Source organism: Miniopterus natalensis, chromosome 4, assembly GCF_054644295.1.
Source record: "Miniopterus natalensis isolate mMinNat1 chromosome 4, mMinNat1.hap1, whole genome shotgun sequence".
Lineage (NCBI taxonomy): Eukaryota > Metazoa > Chordata > Mammalia > Chiroptera > Miniopteridae > Miniopterus > Miniopterus natalensis.
Window position 1 is genome coordinate 22090128 of NC_142084.1, and position 15387 is coordinate 22105514.

The 15387-nt window shown below is 55.7% G+C and overlaps 1 protein-coding gene across 1 annotated transcript in view; it reads left to right on the forward strand.

The window, feature by feature from the left end:
* Positions 1 to 15387, forward strand: part of FSTL4 (follistatin like 4) — a 349807-nt gene that overhangs the window by 266097 nt on the left and 68323 nt on the right. The gene's annotated exons all lie outside the window — the stretch shown is intronic.

A 15387-nucleotide genomic window follows, 5' to 3' on the forward strand; every position in this document is an offset into this window, starting at 1 on the left:
CCTTACAGGGCTGGTCTCCTCTCATCAATCCATGGCCTTACCCCTGGCTCCCGGCTCTTCCCTCTGCCGCCTTCCCACGTCCCTCGCCACCCCTACCACACACTTGTACAGATGAGGAAATGAGACCAGCGAAAGTCCATCGAGACCTACAGCTGGCACGTCCAGTGGACCTGCCTCAGTCTGTATCAGCTTTGAACTCTGAGCCCACAGCCAAGGTCCTCTCTCCTTGAGACACTCACTCCCCGCCCACCTCTTCTGCCCCCACTTCTCCAAATCCTTTGTGAGTGAGCCACTCCCCTCCGCCAGCCTCTTACACTTTTTCTAGAGAGGGCTGGATAGCAAATACCGTAGGTATGCAAGCCATACAGCCTCTGTCACAACGACTTAACCCTGGACCTTGTGGCACAAAAGCAGCCGTAGACAAATGAGTGAACTTTACAAAACAGGCGGAGGGCCGGCCTGAGATGCTTAATGAGCTTCTCTCCTCAGTACACACCCCTCTGGCGGGTCTGGCCCCACTCACACCTGCAGACACGAGGTTTCCAGCCACAGGTGTTCAGCACCCCCTCCCCTGTGTCCCCTTGGTCATTACTTGCAGGCACCGCACCCTTAGTGTGGCCACACTCCCCATCCATCCCCCAGCCCCTCTCTCCTGTATGCCCTGCCTCACCAGTGTACTCTCCCCTTTTCTCATATGCATAATTTACTTATAATCAGATTCCCAAAGCCCTCCGAGTGGGTGGGAGGGTCTTTGAGAAGCTGCATGTCTACAGGAGGCGCGGGAGGGGGCCATTGAGGGCCCCACGGAGAGACTGCAGCCTGGGACACATGGCACCAGAGTAAGAAGCCCACCTCCCTGGGCCTGGACCACTACCTGCTAACAGGCTACCCACCCACCCTGGCAGGGCCTCGGCATTTCAATGTGGTCTCACAGGGTCGTCTTGAAGAAAAAGGAGTCTGTGGATGGACTTACCAGATGCAAGCAAGAGACCACACAGGGGAAGGGCACGTATCTGGAGCCATGGGCACCTGCCTCCAGCCCGCCCATGTCCAGGTGTTGCCCCGATCACTGTGGAGCGCAGGCTAGTTCTCAGAACCACCTGTGGATGCTCCTGGGAGGGAGATTTGAGGCCACAGGCCTCCCTTCCTGTGGATCCCGCTCTGCCTCACCCCACTGAGCCCACGGCCAAGGCCCAGCTGTAGTGTCTGCAGCTGAAATTCAAGGGCTTCATACATCCATGTCAAGATGCACAGATGACTCCCTGGGCCCCGCGTTTTGCTGCCCCTGTGGGACCGCTTCCTCAAAGGCTGCTGACTGGCCAGCAAGCAGAATGCTGGACTAAGGAAGGCTCGGGCTTGCGGCTCCTGTTTCCCCGGAGGAGGCTGGGGGCCTCCAGGCAGCCTCACAGGAGCTCCGTCTCCAGCTCCGTCATCCCAGCCGGCCTGGTGCTGGCACAGGAGGGGTGCTAAGCTGAATGTGCCCTGATTGATGCCACTCTAAACATTCTGTTCATTTGGAGCGTGAATAGTCTCACCTGCATCTTCCTGGAGCAGGCAGAGATAAAATCCCTTCTTACGCTTTTGCTCCCCTCCTCCCATTATTTGATAACTAATTCCTGATCCGCCTTTGGGAGGGGCACACTCGGCCAAAGGCCAGCCCCTCCCAGCACGCCCCCACCACTGCAGTAACAGGCTGGCTGTGAGGATTTGCCCCGAGGCCTCATTTTTCATCTTGGCCGCTCCCTTGGGGATGGACTGCGGCAGCTCCCCCAGTACACAGGCCCCGCTTCTGACGCACTCGGGAAGGCCCTGGAATTTATTTCACCCATTGGAATACAAATGCAATTGAGACAAAGTTCTTTTTGTTTCAGCAGCCATTGCTCCGTTTTTGTTTCGCATCAAGTGAACTGATGGTCAAGGAAAGTGGAAATAAATAACTGCCCAGCTGTGCCAGGTGCACTACACCCCCACCCCGTACTGCGCCATGGCTGGGCCAAGCTCTGGCAGCTCTGGAGGCAAAACAGGCTTGAGGCCACATCCGCGCCAGGACAGGTTGCTGGACGGTCCAGGAGTCTGGCAAGCTGGGAGACTAGCACCCCCAACTGCAGGACACCTGCCCTGCTACCCTGTGGCCTCTCACTCATCCCTGGAGTCTGCAACACTGTCTTAGAGGGTTTTCTTCAGCAGGGATTCCAGGGAAGGGAGTCAGGCCCAGTCATTCATTCAGGAGGGGAAGGAAGTGGTGGCCCAGGGCCCGCACTCCGGAGCTCCCGACCCAGGTAGGGAAATGAGGCACCTGGGCAGAAGGCTGTGCGTGGGTATAGTGTGTGAACCACGAGGCCTGACTGGCAGGTGCCGTGGAATATCACGAAGGAGATGGCTCCAGCTGGGCTTTAAGAACAGCAAACGTGGATGGGCAGAGAAGGAAAAGGCTCTACCCTGAGGTGATAGAAAGGTTCAGAGGAGGGATTAGGAGAGATGGTTCAAGACTACAGTACATTTATTCAATATTAACTAAGTACCTGCTGCGTCCCTGGTCTGCGCAATGGAGGACTGAAGTTGGACAGGCCAAAGTGGGGCAGTCAGAACTGGGCCTCCAGGCCAGGCTGAGACATGTGACTGCCAGCTCTGCCCTGCTTTGCCCTGAGGCTTCAGACCTGGCAGCCCCCAAGGTCCCACTGTTATCCCTGCCCCCAGGTGGTAGGGTCGCACTTACCCCATGGGCAGGAAGGAACCTGGATGTCCCATATCTGGGTTCCACTGGGATTTCTGGCACCGTTGAAATGTTGACAGGTTGGCTGGGAGGCCAGTGCCACTGAGCTGACCTTGCTCCTGATGAATGATCCATTACAGAGGGCAGAACCTGGAAGTCCCTTGACCAAAGTGTCCCTTACCAGCCTCACTGTGCTTCCCCAGGCCCTAGCCTACGTTGCACCCCTCTGGGGTATGGAGAGCAGCAGCTGATAGACCCTTATACTTGTCTCTGGAAGGAGGGCAGGAAACTATTCATCTGACTCAGGAACAGTGAGCAAGGTGGCATGAGACCCAGAGAGGTGGAGGACCCCTCAGTCCCCAGGTGTCCTCTTCAGTGCTGTCCTGCTGTCCTGCTCTCCTGACAGAGGCTGCCACCTAGGTAGGTCAATAGAGCTCAGTCACAGCCCTTTTCACAGGTACTGCCAGGCCTTGGGTGCACCTCAGATCTTCTGGGACAATAGGCGCCCCAAGAAGGTCCTGTCCCAGCATCCAGGGCAGAGGAGGTGGGTGGGGGACGCATTAAAAGCGTGGTACTCTGTTTTGATGAGCTTCCCACTGTAGGGCTCTGTGACAAGTTTTACGGCACTCTGGCTGGGCAGGTTCTGTGTTTGGTATTGTGAATTCTGAATGTGAATTCACTGTTTCCGCATGAGCAGCCACATCACCTTGGACAGCTCAATATAGTGAGAGGCCAGGAGTGGGGCCCAGGCAGAGCCACACCAGCCCTGGGAGGGGCAGCACCTCTCCCTGGCTGTGCCTGTCCCCAAAACTCTCATCTAAGGTCCATGGATTCCACCAGGCCCCATCCTCAGAGAGAGTAAGTCACTGTTCCCAGGGCTACCCATCCAGTAAGAGATGGGGCTGGAATACTAAAAATAAGTCAATGATACTTTTTGAAGGACAGTAACTCTTCCTTACTGAGCCATTACTCTGTGCCAAGCACTGTGCTAAATAGTTTATATATTTTATGCTATTCAGTCCTTCAGGTAGTATTATTAACCCCATTTTACAGATTAGGTGAGTACAGTCAAAAAGTAGCAGAGGTGGGATTAAACCCAAGCAAGTCCAACCCTAAGACACATGGCTTTTCGACCACACAGTTCTGCTTCCCAGGCAGAGGGCGGGTGAGGGAGGGACTATAGTATGGCAGTCACAGAAGGCTCCTTGGAGGAGGTGGCATTTAGCATATGAATGGTATCCAGAAGGATATGGTTGATAAAAGTAAATGGCGAGCAGAACAGTCTAAGCAAAGACATGGAGACTGGACGGTGCAAGATACTTTCAGGAAATGGGCTGCTGCTGTATCCCAGAGCACAGGGCACAGGCAATAGGGGTGTAGTGCCAGGGTCTACGCCAACTGTCATGGCAATCAGTCAGGGCCAGGGGGTCCTACTAGATTCAGACCGTGAAGGAAAATTGTGGAGCCGAAGAAGGATGAGACATTCCCTTTATTCAGCTGGCGGCGGGGCTAAACAGTACAGGGGGGACAATCCACCTCTTCTTCCCGGTGGTGGCGAGCCAGGCATACGCAGGGGACAAACTGCACCCCGGGGTACAAAACCACACCCCTGGGGGACAAACCCGCACCCCAGAAAGTCCCGGGCCAGTCTTATAGGAACTAGGACAATAGTGGCTCTCAGCCAGCAATGGGTCAGACATTAGTCAACTAGCATGATGTCTGTTATGACTGTGCTATATCATGTTTACATAGCCGGGGCCTTCGCCAGGAGAAACGGCAAGAAAGCCTAAGTGTTTTCACTTTCCCTACATTCCATCCCTTTAGGGTTTCTCGCCTCACAATCTACACGAGTGCCATCCTCTGCAAAGGTCCCTCTATGAGGGGTGAGGGACTTTGCGTCCATGTACCCCAACAGCAGACTACGAGGGTACAGGCGATCACAAACCATATTACTAAAGCGGTGCGCCAACCAGAAGCCACGGAGGCCCGCCATTCACATGGTCCAACATTTTTTCAGGCTGGGCCCCTGGCCATTGACACCAGGGGTATCCTCTGTCCCACTAGTGCCAGGAACTTGGTCCTTCCCCTTCAAGGGAGTGTTGTGACTCTTCTTCTGAGCCAGAGGGCTCAGTGTTGTCCTGGGACTCAGTCTCCAGGGCAGTCCTGGGGGGATCAGCTGCTGCACCCCTCAAGCCCTTATTCCAGGGGATGCTGACATCCACAGTCTCAGACCCATTAGCCGCCCTATCCTCACTCCAGGCTGACTGATTAGAGACAGTCGCCAAGATGGGAGCCCAATCCACCAGGGTATTGGTCCATACTAGACTCAGGGCCAAAAGAGAGCGAGGTGATAGGCACTAGTAACAGTAAATCCCGCCCATCTTGCAAAATACAGGCTGACGTCTTGTTACCTGACAGCACGGTGGCCAGCAGCCCCTCGGCCGCCAGGAATGCAGGCCCTGCGCCAAGGGCGCGGCCGCCCCACCCCCACCCGTCCTTGCACCGCCCAGCGGGTGCCCACTGGCGCTCTCAGCTGCAGGCCGCGTGCCAGCTGCCCCGCCGCGCCCAGGCCCAGGCCCAGGGCAGCACTGCTTCCTGCGACACCCCGGGACTCCCCGCTCCTGGCGCACAGCCTCGCCACTGGTCCGGCAGGGCCTCCGCCTCACCGGGTGCTAAGGCCCGCACCCGCCCTCTCAGGGGCCCACGCGCCCTCAGGGGCACCCAGACCCCGGAGCTGTTCCAGCCGCAGAGGCGCAAGCGGAAGGTGGCCTCAGGCACAGCCCGCACCTTCCCTTGGCGAGCCCACGCCGCGTGCTCGGCCCTCGGCCAGGCATCCGCTAGTAAGTGGGCAGAACAGTCAGTGCGCTCCAGGTGACATTAGTACACTGGTACGGGAGGCCTTGGGCAGGTCCCGATGCGGGCACACTCCCTCCGCTGGAGGTTGGGGCCACAGCGTGCGACCCCACAGGGCCGCTCCCTGCACCGCAGCTTCACTGTGCCCCGGCCTCCCGGCGCCCTGCAGCTTTTCCATGTCTTGCCCCCTAAGGCTATACCATCCATCCCTAAATCCCACAGCCACAGCATCCCCTCGGCTAAGGGCTCATCAGGTTTTTGTGGGAACTGCTGCCCCAATTCCACCAACTCCGCCTGCGTGTAGGGCCCATACGCAGAGTGTTCCGCTACTTGGGGAGGAGCCCCCTGGCTCCCCCCGGGGTCCGTGGCTGCCACGACCCTCTCTTCTGCATCACCAGGGGTCTAGCCCTAAACAAAGGACTACCCTCCTCCTCCCCCGAGAAGTTTACCACTTCTACAGACCCCAGCAACTTGGCGGGGGGGGGGGGGGGGCATTGCCTGCCTCTGCTGTTCGGCCTCCAAAAGGTATCTGCTGTTCCACTTCCAAAAGGTGTCTGGGCCCCTCCAGCGTCTGTCTCTGTTGTCTTTCTGTCTCCAGTTCACTCTGGAGCTCCTGGACCAGAGCAGCCTCACACTGCTTCTGTTGGGTCTCCACAGGGAGTGCTGTAAGAAAAATCCAGCCCATGGCCCCCACAGCTGTCTGGGCACTTCCTCTGTCGGAGGCCTCCCGGGCCTGGAGGAGCGGTTTCTCAATCTGGATGGGGCGTCCATCCAAGCTGGCCATGCCTCGGTGGGGGGCCCAGGCCACAAGAGGCTGGCCAACGATTACCACATACTGGTTCCAGGCCAGCCATCTCTCCCACCCTCCAAGGGAGCCAAAGGCTCCATACCAGACTGAGATGGATCTCCCCGACTAGGCCAAGTGTAATGCCAACTGTAATAGTGACGATTAGGGCCAGGGAGGTTCACACTAGATCCAGACAGTCCGAAGGAAAGCTGTGGAGCCAAAGGATGAGACATACCCTTTATTCGGCCAGCAGCAGGCTAAACAGTATAGGATAGACAAACCCTCCTCTTCGGGGGACAAAACCACACCCCAGAAAGTCCCTGGCCAGTCTTATAGGAACCAGGACAATAGTGGCTCTCAGCCAAGGATGGGCCAGACATTAATCAACTAACATGATGTCTGTTATGACTATGCTATATCATGTTTATATAACTGAGGTCTTCACCAGGAGAAAGTGGTGAGATTTCCTAAGTGTTTTCACTTTCCCTACAAGGGGACAGTGGGAGCCACAGTGGTGAGGTCTGCCAGAGTATACAGGCCTCGAATGCCAGGCCAGGGACAGCCATCCAAAGCTCTGGGCAGAGGAGAAGTAGGACCAGGGCTGAGCTGGGTAGGACTCCCATGCCTGCATCTCAGAAAGGAAATAATCCAAACGCTGCCCATCGGAGGCCAGAGCCTGGGTAATGTCCCCAAACCAATGCCAACTTCACAAAGGTGCGTGCGGCTGTAACTCATCAACTCCCAGCATCAGTGCTCCCTTCCTGTGGAAAACAGTTACTCTGTGAAGCTTTGGTGCACTTAGAGCTGAGGACTTCTGGCTGGGAAACGCTGGTGCTGGCCTCGTTTGTAAAGATGTGATCTCCAGTCTGCTCCACCCAGCAAAGCAGGGCCACCAGAGTCGAGAGATTATTTCTAAGTGAAAGAGATGGAAGGAAATTTAAAATCAATACTTCTCTAATTAGGTTTTCCTTTTAAAAATGTTCCACTCGTGCCTAGAGGAGGAACATGGTCTGTGGGCAGCATCGAGGTGACCAGTGTCTTATGATTCCCAGACATTCACAGAGACTTTGAGTAAAAACAAAGAGAACCAAATTGTTTCGCAAAGCAGCCAGGAGGCCGGCCACTTGTTAGGATCCTTCCAGTCATGCAGGACAATTCAAAGCCACGTCCTCTGCGAAGCTGTCCCCACACCCCTCCCTCTGGCCCTTCCTTGCTTCAAGGTATAGTAGAAGGTCTCCATGCCCTGATGTGGCCTTGACCCTGGGCACAATCTCTAGGCTCCAGAGCAGCCATAGGGCTCAAGAGCAGTCAGCACCCCCCTCAACCCCTAACTCACCTGGCTGTGCCTCCCCCTCCTCACACAGCAGCTTCTCTGACTGGATTTTTTTTTTTTTTTTAATAAAAAAATAAATTAAAAAGCCCTTTTGAACCATAGCCTGTGGGTGAGAAAGAACATTTTTGTCAGACTAAAAAGGTGATTACCTTGTAGTGGGTGGATATGTATTAAAATGTGCTCCATAGAAATAAGATCTCTAAAAAAAACCTGGGCCTTTGCACAAGTGTTTTGACATCCGTGAATTTGGAGATCTGGGATGGTCTCACAAAGTCTCAGGGTCTGCTGTCCCTCTCGGGTAGTGACACAGGCCAAAAGGTGTTTCCCAGGAGCCTGGCACAATGCTCAGTGCTTGTCACATGTCAGGTCCTCACAGACAGTAAGTGAGGCAGATCCTATTATGACTCTCAGCTTAGAGAAGAGGAAACCAGGCTCAGAGAGGTAAGGGGATTTGCCCAAGGTTGCACAGTTAAGAAATGAGAGTGTCGGGTTAGAACCCAGGCTTCTAAGCACTGCTTGACCTTATATCCAGGAACACTGAGCAGTTGGCCTCAAGTTGTGACCATGTTGCACACATACCCAGGCCACAGGCTCCATGAGCACAGGCCAGGGTGATCTGCAGTGCTCTGGCACCCAGGACAGTGCTCTCCGCAGAACTGAGTTATTGGTGCCTGGGTGATGGGACCACGGATCCGGCTCCCTTCCCAGGACCCTGTGCTCAGGGCTATGGTTAACCCTGAGAGCGCTGAGGGCCCAAAGGGCAGGTTTTAACAGAGTCTGTGCCTGGACCTGGCCAAGCCCAAGGGCCCATCCTGGGGTCTGTGGAAAGCCTGATTCAGCCCTTGCTTCTCCTGCCACTGGGACATTCCAGCCCCAAGCTGTGCCAGACGGTGCTGAGCTCTGTCCAGCCAGGGCATCTGGAGGAGGGAGGTCCAGGTGAGCTGGAGGGTCAGGGAGACTCCCTGGGGTGGTAGCACTTAGACCCTGGGATGTAGAAGACACTGGGAAATGATCCCTTTGGAGCTGTTGAGGGAAGATGTAAGAGTTTGGATTCTACTTCATGGCAGTTCTCAGGGTGAGGTTTCAGGGCCAAGGGAGTGGGCAGGAGAGTCTTGGGCCAGGGGCAGCCTTCAGGGAAAGGGCTGGGGTCCCCGCCAGGCCGGCACCTGGCAGGACTTACTCGAACCTTACTCAGTGTCCCTCCTTCTGCCCAGGCACTGTTCAGAATGGAGCTAGTGTTACTGTTAGAGGGCTTCCGCAGCTCCAGCTCCATTTTGATTTTTCTTCGTTTTCTCTTTTTGGTGTTCATAACTATTTCTTCCCTTCTCTTTCTTCTTTCAAGCAGAGCTCTGCCTGTTTGTACCAAGAGGGCAGGTGAGCCCGTGCAGACTCCCCCTCCCTCGTGGCCAGGCACAGCGGGGGCAGCATGCCAGTGCTGCCTCAGTGCCAGGCTCTGACCACCTCAGGGCCGCCTGGCAGAGCTCCCTACGTGTCACCCGCTGCCTTGCACTCACCTACTCCAGAGCCTTTGATGGCTCCCTATTTCCTGCCTCACTGAGTCTGATGGCCTCTGCCTGCTTAGGTCTTATGCCCCAGCCAGCCCTGTCCACAGTCCCCTGACACCCTGCCCAGCCTGTTTCTTCCCATGGCTTTGTTTACATTCCCCCTGGCACCCCCCCAAAAAGTTAATTTGTTCAAGGAGGGCAGGGACTGTGCCTGATTCATCCGTCTCCTCAGCTTCTGACACTGGCCATCCTCTCAGATTTTAGAGTGTTCGTTTATCAACCATTTCAAAGCAGGAGGTGGGAAGGAGATTGGCAGGTGGGGAGTATCCAGGTCTCCGATGCCTGAGTTCTGTCCAAGGGGCTGGGCCAAGGGTTTAAGAAAGAGAAAGAGCGCAAAGCAGAGGCAGGGCCCCGAGCAGTACAGTGCCATGGGCACTGGGCAGAGCTGTGTTGGGCACTGTGTGTGCGCAGGTGGGGGGGGAGGGGGAACAGGACAGTGGGAGGGCGAGGGGCGCGGAGGAGGCAAGGAGGGGGCGCTGAACCAAGGGGCCGCTACTCACGTCTGCTGGGGCCTCGGCTGCAGACACCAAAGGCCTTCTGTTGTGTCTCACTGCAGCCCACTCCTCCCCCAGGGACGACGTTTTAGGATCCAGAAGGAATGTCACACTTCAGCAATAGAAGGGTAGTGTTTTTAATGACTCAACTTGGTTCTAATTAAAGAAACAGCATTTTGATTAGCAGCAGTCTGACCTGGGGGCACGGACTGGTGAGGTTTGCTCCTTAAGATGTGCTTGGAGTTCAGGATGTGCAAATGGTCTTCCCAGGGTGCGGCTGGATGAGCGTAGGACGGCGCCAGCACTGGCGGCCCATGTCTGTGCCGACCTCTCTTCCATATGTAGCCTCATGCCCAGGCAGTGCCCTGAGCCAGCATCCCACTACCCCCTTCTAGTAGCGTCCATCTGCTCCATCTGCAGCCTCTGGCCAAACACCTCCAGGGCTGCTCGCAATCTTCCCCGGCCCCCAAGCAACACCTGGAATTTGCTTGCCTGGTGACCTGCTGCCCGGGGTCTGTATGGGGAGGAAAGACAGCAGGTGTCTGGCATTATTTGGCATGAGCAAGAGGGTGAGAGACACTGAGAACAGGCTGTCCTTCTGAATTTAGACCTTGAAGTAGAATCCTCACAAGTGGGGCCTCAGTGACTTTATTTTATTTTATTTATCTTTTCTCAATGGACACAGCTTCCCAAGACAGGCCCCCAATCACTGTGCACCATTTGGATCCTCAAGGCACAGCATGGCCCTATTAGAGCCTTGAAGAGATCCCACACACACACACACACACACGACCCCACAAGCTGTACTCGGGCCCCCAAGGCCCCCAGGGAGGGCTCCTGCAACACACCCAGTGGGCAAATGGTTTAGGACCCTCAAAACCTCCACCCAAACCTGTCATTGCTGAGCAGTCCTCAGGCAAGCGGCAGGTTCCTCTGTGACCTCGTGAGAAAGCAATTGCTTCGATGGGGTGCGCCTCCTCCCACCCAGGGCCCCAACCTTGTGCTAACAGGCGCTCTGTGCCTCTCAGCTCCCAAATTATTTCTCAGAACCGGAAGAGTGTCAAATGCTGTCTCTTTGAGAAGAAACAAATGTTAGATGAGCCTTGCAGGGCTGCTGTGTTTGTTTAGAGAAAATTATCTTCCTGGTAATGGGGCTGTTTGTTCCTGTGGCAACAAGGTCAGCACAGGACTTCAGGAGTGGGACCAGGGGCTCCAAGGACTAGAACAGCACGACAGAGCCCTAGTTCAATGAGACAGGGCCCAGGTGAGGGTCGAAGGCAGGTCCCACGGGCCAGGCAGAATCAGCAAGCTGCACCCACAGGCAAAGTGACTCAGGTGTCTGCTGAGGGGACCCCAGGGTCAGCCCTAATCTTAGGGCATGAAGAGGGGACATCTTCTAGGACAGAAGGCCTGACTTCCACCTTCAGAAACCACTACTGAGCCTCTAGCCTCATCTCACAAGAAGAGCCACATGGGAAGAAAACAATCCTCCAGTTAATTAGTGGGATTAAAATGCATTTTGCATTTTATAATTATATGTTTCAATTATATCATGAATGTTAATTGGAGCTCGACAATGCAACTTGGAGCTAGCAGGAAACCAGAATGGACAGTTTCTCCCTGAAATGGCCACAGCTCCCCTGCCCTAGGACACACAGGATGCACTGGGTGATGCCTCACAGGCCCCCCATGTCTAAGGAATTTCCACCACATCCTCAGCAAGTGGCTTGGTGCTCCTGCCAATGCTCACCTGAACCCACAGCAGGGCACCTGCTGTTTCCTCTGCTTGAAACCCCCTCCCCAGGCCCCACAACCCTGTGGTCAAACTCTTCTAAGACTCAGCTCAAGTGTCCCCTGTGCAGGGGGTCCTCTGAGGACACAGCAGATGCCCCACTAAGCATTTCCACCCTGCCCAAGTCTCTCCTCAGCTTCCTTCCCTGGACTTACCCATCTCCCATTCCCCAAAGCCCACCTGGGGCCTGGCACATAGTGGGTGCTCCATAAATTCACGCTGCAGGGGAAAGCATGCGCCAGCGTTCCTGACCAGCTAGACCAGACTCTGGCCTGACCTGGAGTCTGGAAGCCAGACCCAGGTTTGCCAGCCACTCATGTAGTGAAATCCTGGCCACCACTGCTCGGTCCAGGAGTCCTGATCAAATCCCCTGGCCACGCTGCCTCTGGCCTGCTCCCTGGAGACCCAACCATGCCCTGGGAAAGAGAAATACCAGGAAAAGAGGCCCTGCCCCAGTACAAACCCTCAACTGGTAGCTAATGAGACAAGAAGTGCCCCCTCACCCACCGCGTTCCCTGCCTCCCATCCCATCATGCTCTTCCATCTATTCTGTGTTCAGTTAGGCAGCTCAGATCTCAGGAGAATCCTGGACCAGGGCTGCAGCAGGAGCTCAGGCTCAGCTGGGGAGTCCTGCAGAGCTGGGTTGCTTCACCTCTCTGAGCCTCAGTTTTCTCATCTGTACAATGGGAGTCATAAGAGCACCTGCTTCGTAGGGTCATTCTGAGGGCTGAAGGAATAGTGTGTGTAAAGGGCTTAGCAAGTGCAAGGCAGGATGCTCAGGGAAGATCAGCTTTTATTACTACCATTCTTAGCCTCCTAAATCCAACCTATTTGGGAGCATTTTTCTAGAAAAAAGGTTTCAGGCAATAGTCAGCAGGGGTCTTTGGGGGACTCTGTACTCATAACCATCAGATCACAAACACCAGCAAAAAGGAGAACTGGCTGGCTCAGGGCCCTGGAGGTGCGGCTGGCAGAAGAGGCAGGATGTGAGTAACAACGCCCCCAAAGCATCCCCAGGGTGTTCCAGACTCAGGGCACCAGTGTGCCAGCCTCACTGCTCACCTGCCAGCACTTACCAGTGTGTTCCACGTGCCAGACACTGGGCAGGCTGCTGGGATCCAATGGTGAGCAAAACTAGACGTGGTCCCTGCTCTCAGAGAGCATATTGTCTTTGGGGAGAGTCAGAAAACAGTAGATGCCCACTGTAGGTCGGGCGGTTACGGAGTGGGGCGCCCCTCTGAGGATCATATAAAGATGAGAAGGAGCCTGCTGGGTCCAGGCAGAGGACACAGCGTGTGCGAGGCCGTGTTCCAGGAACACAAGGCGGCCAGGTGGCCGGAAGGTGGTGGCGAAGGGAAGCTGTCAGTGGGGCAGCTCCCGCAAAGGAAGGAGGGTGGGTTGTGCTCTGTGCAGTGGCCAGCTGCTTATTAAGATCCCTGGTGCCAGGCTCTGTGCTGGACCCTGCAAGACCGGCAACGTGGGTCTTGCCATTGGGGAGTGTCTTGAGTCCCTCAGGGCGCGGAGCTTGTTGCAGCCACATTTCAAGAAGGCTTTTCAAAAAAAAAAAGAAGGCTTTTCAGAGCAGGTGGGGGATGGTTTTCATGCCTCATTTGCACCCACCTGGCCCAGTCCACCTCCAGAGTGGCATGGACCTTGGCTGGGAGTTTGAAATGATTTCAGCAACTTGGCTCATGAATATTCATGCCTGGGCCCCCAGGTAGACAGCTCTGAGCCACTTGGCTGGGCAAAGTGGGCAGGACTGAGCCCGAGGCTAGAGATTTCAAGGTCTCCTTCCTGTGCTTCCTCCCCACGCCCCGCTGCTCACTTTCTACCTGAGCCTGCTTAAGTAATGTGGCTGACGGAGCCCAGGGGCACTGAAATGATTGGCCTGGTCAGAGCCATGGCCGCATGCAGACCTGGAGGGTGCTGTGGGCTGATTTGCCCCTGAACTCCAGAAAGACCTGTGTAAGTCTCCTAGGGCTACCATATCAAATTGCCACAGCGTGGCTTGAAACAACGTAAAATTTCTCTCTCATACTTCAGGAGGCCAGAAGTCCGGAGTGAAGGTGTTGGCAGGGCCATGCTCCCTCTGCGGGCTCTGGGAAAGGACCCTTCCCTTCCTCTTCCAGCTTCTGGTGGCTCCCGCCGTTCCTTGGGTTGTGGCCCTATACCTCCAGTCCCTGCCTCCATCTCCACATGGCCTTTTTCTTTGTCTCTCTGTGTCCTCTTATCTTATATGGACACCAGTCATTGGATTTAGAGCCACCCTAAATCCAGGATGATTTCATCTCCTTATAATTGTATCAACGAAGATTCTCTTTTCAAGTAAAGTCATATTCTGAGGTTCTGGTGGACAGGAATGGGGGGAAGGGGACACTAGCCACTGTAGGAGGATGGCCCTGGCAGGGAGTGGATGTGGGATGCTGGCCGTGTGCCATCTGGGCCCTCACTGGTGCTTGCTACCCCTCTGCAACCTTCACTTCCAACCATTCCTATGCTCTGTGACTCCCACTCTGTCACCACCTCATCACATTCCCTTGGGTCCCTTTGAGGGGGCCCCTGAAATTCCTGGAGATGTACCCAGCTGCCAGCCTGGCTCAGCCTGCACCTCCTCACCAGGCTTCTGGGACCCTAGTGCTGGTTGTGGCTAGGGTACTAGAGGTCCAGAGAACACACAGTGAGCTCTAAGGAACTTCTCCATAGATACTGCTCTTCTGCACCAACCCTCAACACCACAGAAACACTTGAATTATAGCCACACAGTATGAGCAGGTTGGCCAGAGGTGGTGAAGGCCTGGGCCTCCCAGAGCCTGGGGGGTGAAATGGGCATGCAGCTGCATCTTTAGGAGATGGTGCCCAGCACCCCCACCTTGGGCTGGGAGCCTGGGCCTGTTATTGCCCTGGATACCTGAGGCTCCCTTGGTTCGGTCATCCATAGGCAGAGCTGGGGACCAGACTCCACTGTAATATCCACTGTTACTCACACCCTGCCTCTTCCACCAGCCCCACCTCCAGAGCCAGTAATAAAAGCTAATGAGGCCCCTTCCCTCCCCGATGTTCTGGATCTGAAGCACAGAAATGCCCCTGCCCACCTGTCAGGGATGGGGGGTGGCTGGAGGTTTCCAGGTGAGGGTGGCCTGCAGGGAGCGCTGCTCCCCTTCAGCACATTTTTTGGAGCCCAGCACCTGAGCCCAGCACCTGGTGCCCAGTCTTCCACTGAGAACTTCCTCACACCTCTGATCTTACCCAAGGGGCTCTTACTGCCACCACTGCTGGGATGACCTCCTAGGACAGGCAAGGGAACAGGTCCTGACTCCCTTGGAATGTGTTGGGGGAAAGTTGTCATTGAAAACATGTCTGAGTCACAACAGAGCCGGGAAGCATAAGCCGCTGTTGGCCTTGATGGAACATGGGAAAGAACGTTCCAGCAGAAACAAAGGCAGAGCCATCCTAGGACACCTGAGCCCGGAAAGGCTGTCTGTGTGGCCGGCAGGCAGGCGGGGTGTGGGGATAAGAGCCAAGGCTGGGCTGAGGTGGGGCGGAAGTCCTGGTGAGCAGAGGAAGGGGGCCACTGCAAGAGCTGCACAGGGTCTAAGATCCCTTTAACTCCTGCCAGTCATGCTATCCGGGCCCGGGAGCTTCATGGGCGGCAGGCCTTTGGACAGGGAGTGGGCACCGGGCCTTCCTGTGGACTGGCACTTTCTAGTCAGTGGTTGTGGGGCCTCTCGATGCTTCTGAACATCCTGCACTGATTGCATCAGCCCAGCGGCACTTTGGAGAGGCCATGTGACCCCATCACCTCTGATCAGCTAAGGATGCCCCCGCGTAAATCTCCCAAATCCCCAGGGAA